We start from the raw sequence: 12,390 nt of genomic DNA on the forward strand, positions 1-12,390 counted from the left end.
GAGGCTTGGACATGGAAGTACAAAGAAGAAGAATATTGAAAGATTAAATGATTAAGGAAGGAAATAAGAAGAAAGAGTTAAAGGGAAGACAGTAAGGAGAAAAGTACATAAAACTGTGGAGAAAACCTTAAGGAAGATGAGCGTGACGAAAATAGAACCTATAAAAGCCCTAAGTGATGACACAAAGTAAAGCACTGATGAAATAAAGGACCTGTGAAGTAGGCCTTAAGTGATGACACAAAGAAAAGTGATGAAATAAAGGACCTGTGAAATAGGCCATAAAAGATGACACGAATAAAAGTGATGAAATAATGGACCTGTGAAGTAGGCCTTAAGTGATGACAGAAAGAAAATGATGAAATAAAGGACCTGTGAAGTAGGCCTCAAGTAATGACACAAAGAAAAGAGATGAAATAAAGAACCTGTGAAGTTGGCCTTAAGTGATGACATAAAGAAAAGTGATGAAATAAAGGACCTGTGAAGTAGGCGTTAAGTGATGACACAAATAAAAGTGATAAAATAAAGGACGTGTGAAGTAAGCCTTAAGTGATGACAAAGAAAAAATAATGAAATAAAGGACCTGTGAAGTAGGCCTTAAGTGATGACATAAAGAAAAAAAATAATGAAATAAAGGACCTGTGAAGTAGGCCTCAAGTGATGACACAAAGAAAAGTGATGAAATAAAGGACCTATGAAGTAGGCCTTAAGTGATGACACAAAGAAAAGTGATGAAATTATGGACCTGTGAAGTAGGCCTTAAGTGATGACATAGAAAATAGATGAAATTAAGGACCTGTGAAGTAGGCCTTAAGTGATGACAAAGAAAAAAATAATGAAATAAAGGACTTGTGAAGTAGGCATTAAGTGATGACACAAAGAAAAGTGATGAAATAAAGGACCTGTGAAGTAGGCCTTAAGAAATAATACAAAGAAAAGTGATGAAATTAAGGACCTGTGAAGTAGGCCTTAAGTGATGACAAAGAAAAAGTAATGAAATAAAAGACCTGTGAAGTAGGCCTTAAGTGATGACAAAGAAAAAATAATGAAATAAAAGACTTGTGAAGTAGGCCTTAAGTGATGATACAAAGAAAAGTGATGAAATTAAGGACCTGTGAAGTAGGCCTCAAGTGATGACATAAAGAAAAGTGATGAAATTAAGGACCAGTGTAGTAGGCCTTAAGTGATAACACAAAGAAAAGTGATGAAATAAAGGACCTGTGAAATAGGCCTTAAGTGATGACACGAAAAAAAGTGATGAAATAAAGGACCTGTGAAGTAGGCCTTAAGTGATGACATAAACAAAAGTGATGAAATTAAGGACCTCTGAAGTAGGCCTTAAGTGATGACATAAAGAAAAGTAATGAAATTAAGGATCTGTGAAGTAGGCCTTAAGTGATGACACAAAGAAAAGTAATGAAATAAAGGACCTGTGAAGTAGGCCTTCAGTGAAGACATGAATAAAAGTGATGAAATAAAGGACCTGTGACGTAGGCCTTAAGTGATGACACAAAGAAAAATGATGAAATAAAGGACCTGTGAAGTAGGCCTTAAGTGATAACACAAAGAAAAGTGATGAAATTAAAGTCCTGTGAAGTAGGCCTTAAGTGATAATACAAAGAAAAGAGATGAAATTAAGGACCTGTGAAGTAGGCCTTAAGTGATGACAAAGAAAAAATAATGAAATAAAGGACTTGTGAAGTAGGCCTTAAGTGATGACACAAAGAAAAGTGATGAAATAAAGGACCTGTGAAGTAGGCCTTAAGTGATAATACAAAGAAAAGTGATGAAATTAAGAACCTCTGAAGTAGGCCTTAAGTGATGACAAAGAAAAAATAATGAAATACAGGAGCTGTGAAGTAGGCCTTAAGTGATGATACAAAGAAAAGTGATGAAATTAAAGACCTGTGAAGTACGCCTTAAGTAATGATACAAAGAAAAGTGATGAAATTAATTACCTGTGAAGTAGGCCTTAAGTGATGACATAAAGAAAAGTGATGAAATTAAGGACCTGTGAAGTAGGCCTTAAGTGATGACACAAAGAAAAGTGATGAAATTAAGGACCTGTGAAGTAGGCCTTAAGTGATGACAAAGAAAAAATAATGATATAAAGGAGCTGTGAAGTAGGCCTTAAGTGATGACATAAAGAAAAAATAATGAAATAAAGGACCTGTGAAGTAGGCCTCAACTGATGACACAAAGAAAAGTGATGAAATAAAAGAACTGTGAAATAGGCCTTAAGTGATGACACAAAGAAAAGTGTTGAAATTAAAGACCTGTGAAGTAGGCCTTAAGCGATAACACAAAGAAAAGAGATGAATTTAAGGACCTGTGAAGTAGGCCTTAAGTGATGACAAAGAAAAAATAATGAAATAAAGGACTTGTCAAGTAGGCCTTAAGTGATGACACAAAGAAAAGTGATGAAATTAAATACCTGTGAAGTAGGCCTTAAGTGATGATACAAAGAAAAGTGATGAAATTAAGGATCTGTGAAGTAGGCCTTAAGTTATGACATAAAGAAAAGTGATGAAATTAAGGACCTGTGAAGTAGGCCTTAAGTGATGACAAAAAGAAAAGTGATGAAACAAAGGACCTGTGAAGTAGGCCTTAAGTGATGACACGAATAAAAGTGATGAAATAAAGGACCTGTGAAGTAGGCGTTAAGTGATGACACAAACAAAAGTGATGAAATTAAGGACCTGTGAAGTAGGCCTTAAGTGATGACATAAAGAAAAGTGATGAAATTTAGGACCTGTGAAGTAGGCGTTAAGTGATGACAGAAAGAAAAGTGGTGAAATAAAGGACCTGTGAAGTAGGCCTTAAGTGATGACAAAGAAAAAATAATGAAATAAAGGACCTGTGAAGTAGGCTTTAAGTGATGACATAAAGAAAAAAATAATGAAATAAAGGACCTGTGAAGTAGGCCTCAAGTGATGACACAAAGAAAAGTGATGAAATAAAGGACCTGTGAAGTAGGCCTTAAGTGGTGACACAAAGAAAAGTGATGAAATTAAGGACCTGTGAAGTAGGCCTTAAGTGATAATACAAGGAAAAGAGATGAAATTAAGGACCTGTGAAGTAGGCCTTAAGTGATGACAAAGAAAAAAAAAATGAAATAAAGGACTTGTAAAGTAGGCCTTAATTGATGACACAAAGAAAAGTGATGAAATAAAGGACCTTCGAAGTAGGCCTTAAGTAATAATACAAAGAAAACTGATGAAATTAAGGACCTGTGAAGTAGGCCTTAAGTGATGACAAAGAGAAAATAATGAAATAAAAGACCTGTGAAGTAGGCCTTACGTGATGATACAAAGAAAAGTGATGAAATTAAAGACCTGTGAAGTAGGCCTTAAGTGATGATACAAAGAAAAGTGATGAAATTAAGGACCTGTGAAGTAGGCCTTAAGTGATGACATAAAGAAAAGTGATGAAATAAAAGACCTGTGAAGTAAGCCTTAAGCGATAACACAAAGAAAAGTCATGAAATAAAGGACCTGTGAAGTAGGCCTTATGTGATGACATGAATAAAAGTGATGAAATAAAGGACCTGTGAAGTAGGCCTTAAGTGATGACACAAACAAAAGTGATGAAATTAAGGACCTGTTACGTAGGCCTTAAGTGATGACATAAAGAAAAGTGATGAAATTAAGGACCTGTGAAGTAGGCCTTAAGTGATGAAACAAAGAGAAGTGATGAAATAAAGGACCTGTGAAGTAGGCCTTAAGTGATGACACGAATAAAAGTGATGAAATAAAGGACCTGTGAAGTAGGCCTTAAGTGATGACACAAAGAAAAGTGATGAAATAAACGACCTGTGAAGTAGGCTTCTGGTGATGACACAAAGAAAAGTGATGAAATAAAGAACCTGTGAAGTAGGCCTTAAGTGATGACATGAATAAAAGTGATGAAATAAAGGACCTGTGAAGTTGGCCTTAATTAATGACACAAATAAAAGTGATGAAATAAAGGACGTGTGAAGTAGGCTTTTAGTGATGACAAAGAAAAAATAATGAAATAAAGGACCTATGAAGTAGGCCTTAAGTGATGATATAAAGAAAAAAAATAATGAAATAAAGGACCTGTGAAGTAGGCCTTAAGTGATGACATAAAGAAAAGTGATGAAATAAAGGACCTGTGAAGTAGGCCTTAAGTGAAGACAGAAAGAAAATGATGAAATAAAGGACCTGTGAAGTAGGCCTTAAGTGATGACACAAAGAAAAGTGAAGAAATAAAGGACATGTTAAGTAGTCCTTAAGTGATGAGACGAATAAAAGTGATAAAATAAAGGACCTGTGAAGTAAGCCTTTAGTAATGACACAAAGAAAAGTGATGAAATAAGGGACCTGTGAAGAAGGCCTTAAGTGATGACACAAAGAAAAGTGATGAAATTAAGGACCTGTGAAGTAGGCCTTAAGTCATGATACAAAGAAAAGTGATGAAATTAAGGTCCTGTGAAGTAGGCCTTAAGTGATGTCAAAGAAAAATAATAAAATAAAGGACCTGTGAAGTAGGCCTTAAGTGATGATACAAAGAAAAGTGATGAAATTAAAGACCTGTGAAGTAGGCCTTAAGTGATGATACAAATAAAAGTGATGAAATAAATCAACTGTGAAGTAGGCCTTAAGTGATATCACAAAGAAAAGTGATGAAATAAAGGATCTGTGAAGTAGGCCTTAAGTTATGACACAAAGGAAAGTGATCATATAAAGGAATTGTGAAGTAGGCCTTAAGTGATGACACAAAGAAAATTTATGAAATAAAGGACTTGTGAAGTAGGCCTTAATTGATGACACAAAGAAAAGTGATGAAATAAAGAGATTTAAAATGTGACTAGAGCACTGGAAGAGGAAGTACAAAGAAGAAGGAGATGGAGAGGGTGACTAGTAGAGCGTGGGATAAGGAAGTACAAAGAAGAACGAGATAGAAAGGGTGACTACTTGAGCATGGGATAAGGAAGTACAAAGAATAACGAGATTGAGATGGTGACTAGTAGAGCGTTGGATAAGGATATACAAAGAAGAACATGATGGAGAGGGTGACTAGAGCTTGGGATAAGGAAGTACAAAGAAGAACGAGACTGAGATAGTGAGTAGTAAGGCGACGGATAAGGCTGTACAAAGAAGAACAAGGTGGAGAGGATGACTAGAGCGTGGAATAAGGAAGTACAAAGAAGAACGAGATTGAGATAGTGACTAGTAGAGCGTCGGATAAGGATGTACAAAGAAGAAAGAGGTGAAGAGGGTGATTACAAAGTTGGATAGGAAAGTACAAAGAAGAAGGATGGAGAATGTGATGAGAGCGTTGCATAAGGAATTACAAAGAAGAACGAGAGGAGAGGGTGACTAGAGCGTGGGATAAGTTTGTACAAAGAAGGAAGAGATCGAGAGGGTTATTAAAGCGTTGCATAAGGAAGTAGAGAGAAGAAAGAGATGGAGAATGTGATTAGAGCGCTGGATAAGGAAGTACAAAGAAGAAAGAGATGGAGAGGGTGATTAGTAGAGCGTGGTATAAGGAAGTACAAAGAAGAACGAGATGGAGAGGGTGACTAGTTGAGCATGGGATAAGGAAGTACAAAGAAGAACGAGATTGAAATGGTGACTAGTAGAGTGTCAGATAAGATTGTACAAAGAAGAACAAAATGGAGAGGGTGATTAGAGCGTGGGATACGGAAGTACAAAGAAGAAGGAGATTGAGATAGTGACTAGTAGAGCGTTGGATAAGGATGTACAAAGAAGCACAAGATTGAGAGGGTGACTAGAGCGTGGGATAAGGAAGTACAAAGAAGAACGAGATTGAGATATTGACTAGTAGAGCCTCGGATAAAGATAAAACAAAAAAGAAAGAGGTAAAGAGGGTGATTACAGTGTTGGATAAGAAAGTACAAAGAAGAAAGATGGAGAATGTGATCAGAGCGTTGCATAAAGAAGTACAAAGAAGAACGAGATGGAAAGGCTGACTAAAGCATGGGATAAGGCTGTACAAAGAACGAAGATGTCGAGAGGGTGATTAAAGCATTGGATAAAAAAGTACAGAGAAGAAAGAGATGGAGAAAGTGATTAGAGCACTGGATAAAGAAATAAAAAGAAGAAGGAGATGGAGAGGGTGACTAGTAAAGAGTGGGATAAGGAAGTACAAAGAAGAACGAGACTGAGATGGTGACTAGTAGAGCGTCAAATAAGGATGTAAATAGAAGAACAAGATGGAGAGGGTGACTAAAACGTGGAATATGTTACGAGATTGAAATAGTGACTAGTAGAGCGTCGGATAAGGATGTACAAAGAAAAACAAGATGGAGAGGGTGATTAGAGCGTGGGATACGGAAGTACAAAGAAGGAGATTGAGTTAGTGACTAGTAGAGTAGTAGTGAGATAGTAGACTAGAAAAAAAGAAGTGAAGAGGGTGATTACGGTGTTAGATAGAAAAATACAAAAAAGAAAGATAGAGAATGTGATCAGAGCGTTGTATAAGGAAGTACAAAGAAGAACGAGATGGAGAGGGTGACTAGAGCATGGGATAAGGCTGTACAAAGAAGGAAGATATCGAGAGGGTGATTAAAGCGTTGGATAAAAAAGTACAGAGAAGAAAGAGATGGAGAATGTGATTAGAGCACTGGATAAAGAAGTAAAAAGAAGAAGGAGATGGAGAGGGTGACTAGTAAAGCGTGGGATAAGGAAATACAAAGAAGAACGAGATTGAGATGGTGGCTAGTAAGGCGTCAGATAAGGATACACAAAGAACAAGATGGAGAGGGTGACTAGAACGTGGAATAAAGAAGTACAAAGAAGAACGAGATTGAGATAGTGACTAGTAGAGCGTCGGATAAGGATGTACAATGAAGAACAAGATGGAGAGTGTGACTAGAGCGTGGGATAAGGAAGTACAAAGAAGAACGATTTTGAGATAGTGACTAGTAGAGCGTCTGATAAGGATATACAAAGAAGAAAGAGGTGAAAAGGGTGATTACAAAGTTGGATAGGAAAGTACAAAGAAGAAGGATGGAGAATGTGATGAGAACGTTGCATAAGGAAGTACAAAGAAGAACGAGAGGAGAGGGTGACTAGAGCGTGAGATAAGTTTGTACAAAGAAGGAAGAGATCGAGAGGGTGATTATAGCGTTGCATAAGGAAGTACAGAGAAGAAGAAAATGGAGAATGTGATTAGAGCGCTGGATAAGGAAGTACAAAGAAGAAGGAGATGGAGAGGGTGATTAGTAGAGCGTGGGATAAGGAAGTACAAAGAAAAACGAGATTGAAATGGTGACTAGTAGAGTGTCAGATAAGGTTGTACAAAGAAGAACAAAATGGAGAGGGTGATTAGAGCGTGGGATACGAAAGTACAAAGAAGGAGATTGAGATAGTGACTAGTAGAGCGTTGGATAAGGATGTACAAAGAAGCACAAGATGGAGAGGGTGACTAGAGCGTGGGATAAGGAAGTACAAAGAAGAACGAGATTGAAATGGTGACTAGTAGAGCGTTGGATAAGGATGTACAAAGAAGAACAAGATGGAGACGGTGACTAGAGCGTGGGATAAGGAAGTACAAAGAAGAACGAGATTGAGATAGTGACTAGTAGAGCGTCGGATAAAGATAAACAAAAAAGAAAGAGGTGAAGAGGGTGATTACAGTGTTGGATAAGAAAGTACAAAGAAGAAAGATGGAGAATGTGATCAGGGCGTTGCATAAAGAAGTACAAAGAAGAACGAGATGGAGAGGGTGACTAGAGCATGGGATAAGGCTGTACAAAGAAGGAAGATATCGAGAGGGTGATTAAAGCATTGGATAAAAAAGTACAGAGAAGAAAGAGATGGAGAATGTGATTAGAGCACTGGATAAAGAAGTAAAAAGAAGAAGGAGATGGAGAGTGCGACTAGTAAAGCGTGGGATAAGGAAGTACAAAGAAGAACGACATGGAGAGGGTGACTAGTTGAGCATGGGATAAGGAAGTACAAAGAAGAACGAGACTGAGGTGGTGAATAGTAGAGCGTCAGATAAGGATGTAAAAAGAAGAACAAGATGGAGAAGGTGACTAGAACGTGGAATATGGAAATACAAAAAAGAACGAGATGGAGAGAGTGACTAGTAGAGCGTCGGATAAGGATGTACAAAGAAAAACAAGATGGAGAGGGTGATTAGAGCGTGGGATACGGAAGTACAAAGAAGGAGATTGAGATAGTGACTATTAGAGTAGTAGTGAGATAGTAGACTAGAAAAAAAGAAGTGAAGAGGGTTATTACAGTGTTAGATAGGAAAGTACAAAAAAGAAAGAGAGAGAATGTGATCAGAGCGTTGCATAAGGAAGTACAAAGAAGAACGAGATGGAGAGGGTGACTAGAACGTGGTATAAGGCTGTACAAAGAAGGAAGATATCGAGAGAGTGATTAAAGCGTTGGATAAGGAAGTACAGAGAAGAAAGAGATGGAGAATGTGATTAGAGAGCTGGATAAGGAAGTACAAAGAAGAAGGAGATGGAGAGGGTGACTAGTAGAGCGTGGGATAAGGAAGTACAAAGAAGAATGAGGTGAAGAGGGTGATTACAGTGTTGGATAGAAAAGTACAAAGAAGAAAGATGGAGAATGTGATTAGAGCGTTACATAAGGAAGTACAAAGAAGAACGAGATGGAGAGGTTAGCTAGAGTGTGGGATAAGGCTGTACATAGAAGGAAGAGATCGAGAGGGTGATTAGAGCGTTGGATTAGGAAGTACAGAGAAGAAAGAGATGGAGAATGTGATTAGAGCACTGGATAATGAAGAACAAAGAAGAAGGAGATGGAGAGGGTGACTAGTAGGGAGTGGAATAAGGAAATATAAAGAAGAATGAGATTCAGATGGTGACTAGTAGAGCGTCGGATAAGGATGTACAAAGAAGAACAAGATGGAGAGGAAGACTAGAGCGTCGAATAAGGAAGTACAAAGAAGAACGAGATTGAGATGGTTACTAGTAGAGCATCGGATAAGGATGTTCAAAGAAGAAAGAGGTGAAGAGGGTGATTACAGTGTTAGATAGGAAAGTACAAAGAAGAAAGATGGAGAATGTGATCAGAGCGTTGCATAAGGAAGTACAAAGAAGAAAATGATGGAGAGGGTGACTAGAGCGTGGGATAAGGCTGTACAAAGAAGGAAGATATCGAGAGGGTGATTAGAGCGTTCGATAAGGGAGTACAGAGAAGAAAGAGATGGAGAATGTGATTAGAGCGCTGGAAAAGGAAGTACAAAGAAGAAGGAGATGGAGAGGGTGATTAGTAGATCGCTGGATAAGGAAGTACAAAGAAAAACGAGATGGAGAGGGTGACTAGTTGAGCATGGGATAAGGAAGTACAAAGAAAAACGAGATTGAGATGGTGACTAGTAGAGCGTCAGATAAAGATGTACGAAGAAGAAGAAGATGGAGAGGGTGACTAGAACTTGGAATAAGGAAGTACAAAGAAGAACGAGATTGAGATAGTGATTAGTAGAGCGTCGGATAAGGATGTACAAAGAAGAAAGAGGTGAAGAGGGTGATTACAGTGTTAGATAGAAAAATTCAAAGAAGAAAGATGGAGAATGTGATCAGAGCGTTACAAAAAAAAGTACAAAGAAGAACGAGATGGAGAGGGTGACTTGTTTTTCATGAGATAAGGAAGTACAGAGAAGAACGAGATTGAGATGGTGACTAGTAGAGCGTCAGATAAGGTTGTACAAAGAAGAACAAAATGAAGAGGGTGATTAGAGCGTGGGATACGGAAGTACAAAGAAGAAGGAGATTGAGATAATGACTAGTAGAGCGTTGGATAAGGATGTACAAAGAAGCACAAGATGGAGAGGGTGACTAGAGCGTGGGATAAGGAAGTACAAAGAAGAACAAGATTGAGATAGTGACTAGTAGAGCGTCGGATAAAGATAAACAAAAAAGAAAGAGGGGAAGAGGGTGATTACAGTGTTGGATAAGAAAGTACAAAGAAAAAAGATGGAGAATGTGATCAGAGCTTTGCATAAAGAAGTACAAAGAAGAACGAGATGGAAAGGCTGACTAGAACATGGGATAAGGCTGTACAAAGAAGGAAGATATCGAGAGGGTGATTAAAGCGTTGGATAAAAAAGTACAGAGAAGAAAGAGATGGAGAATGTGATTAGAGCACTGGATAAAGAAGTAAAAAGAAGAAGGAGATTGAGAGGGTGACTAGTAAAGCGTGGGATAAGTAAGTACAAAGAAGAACGACATGGAGAGGGTGACTAGTTTTCATGAGATAAGGAAATACAAAGAAGAACGAGATTGAGATGGTGACTAGTAGGGCGTCAGATAAGGATACACAAAGAACAAGATGGAGAGGGTGACTAGAACGTGGAATATGGAAATACAAAAAAGAACGAGATTGAGATGGTGACTAGTAGAGCGTCGGATAAGGATGTACAAAGAAAAACAAGATGGAGAGGGTCACTAGAGCATGGGATAAGGAAGTACAAAGAAGAACAAGATGGAGAGGGTAACTAGTAGGGAGTGGAATAAGGAAGTACAAAGAAGAACGAGATCGAGATAGTAACTAGTAGAGCGTCGGATAAGGATGTACAAAGAAGAAAGAGGTGAAGAGGGTGATTACAGTGTTAGATAAGAAAGTACAAAGAAGAAACATGGAGAATGTGATCAAAGTGTTGCATAAGGAAGTACAAAGAAGAACGAGATGGAGAGGATGACTAATAGAGCGTCGGATAAGGATGTACAAAGAACAAGATGGAGAAGGTGACTAGAACGTGGAATAAGGAAGTAAAAAGAAGAACGAGATTGAGATAGTGACTAGTAGAGCATCGGATAAAGATGTATAAAGAAGAACAAGATGGAGAGGGTGACTAGAGCGTGGGATAAAGAAGTACAGAGAATAGATGGTGACTGGTAGAGCATCGGATAAGGATGTACAAAGAGGAAAGAGATGGAGAAAATGGTTATAAGATTGGATAGGGAAGTACTTAGAAGAAGGAAGTGGGAAAGGTTATTAGAGGCTTGGACATGGAAGTACAAAGAAGAAGAATATTAAAAGATTAAATGATTGAGGAAGGAAATAAGAAGAAAAAGTTAAAGGTAAGACAGTAAGGAGAAGAAGGAAGTGGGAAAGGTTATTAGAGGCTTGGACATGGAAGTACAAAGAAGAAGAATATTGAAAGATTAAATGATTGAGGAAGGAAATAAGAAGAAAGAGTTAAAGGGAAGACAGTAAAGGGATAAGTACATAAAACTGTGAAGAAAACCTTAAGGAAGATGAGCGTGACGAAAATAGAACCTGTAAAAGCCCTAAGTGATGACACAAAGTAAATCAGTGATGAAATAAAAGACCTATGAAGTAAGCCTTAAGTGTTGACACAAAGAAAAGTGATGAAATAAAGGACCTGTGAAGTAGGCCTTAAGTGATGACACAAAGAAAAGTGATGAAATAAAGGACCTGTGAAATAGACCATAAAACATAACACGAATAAAAGTGATGAAATAAAGGACTTGTGAAGTAGGCCTTAAGTGATGACAGAAAGAAAATGATGAAATAAAGGACCTGTGAAATAGGCCTCAAGTAATGACACAAAGAAAAGTGATGTAATGAAGAACCTGTGAAGTAGGCCTTAAGTGATGACAAAAAGAAAAGTGATGAAATAAAGGACCTGTGAAGTAGGCCTTAAGTGATGACACCAATAAAAGTGATGAAATAAAGGACGTGTGAAGTAAGCCTTAAGTGATGACAAAGAAAAAATAATGAAATAAAGGACCTGTGAAGTAGGCCTCAAGTGATGACATAAAGAAAAAAATAATGAAATAAAGGACCTGTGAAGTAGGCCTTAAGTGACGATACAAAAAAAAGTGATGAAATTAAGGACCTGTGAAGTAGGCCTTAAGTGATAATACAAAGAAAAGTCATGAAATAAAGGACCTGGGAAGTAGGCCTTAAGTGATGACACAAAGAAAAGTGATGAAATAAATTACCTGTCAAGTAGGACTTAAGTGATAATACAAAGAAAAGTGATGAAATTAAGGACCTGTGAAGTAGGCCTTAAGTGATGACAAAGAAAAAATAATGAAATAAAGGACCTGTGAATTAAGCCTTAAGTGATGACAAAGAAAAAATAATGAAATAAAAGACCTGTGAAGTAGGCCTTAAGTGATGATACAAAGAAAAGTGATGAAATTAAGGACCTGTGAAGTAGGCCTTAAGTGATGATACAAAGAAAAGTGATGAAATTAAGGACCTGTGAAGTAGGCCTTAAGTGATGACATAGAGAAAAGTGATGAAATTAAGGACCTGTGAAGTAGAACTTAAGTGATGACACAAAGAAAAGTTTTGAAATAAAGGATCTGTGAAGTAGGCTTTAAATGATGACACAAAGAAAAGTGATGAAATAAAGGACCTGTGAAGTAGGCCTTAAGTGATGACATAAAGA

This window comes from Scylla paramamosain, chromosome 7 (assembly GCF_035594125.1).
Source record: "Scylla paramamosain isolate STU-SP2022 chromosome 7, ASM3559412v1, whole genome shotgun sequence".
Taxonomy (NCBI): domain Eukaryota; kingdom Metazoa; phylum Arthropoda; class Malacostraca; order Decapoda; family Portunidae; genus Scylla; species Scylla paramamosain.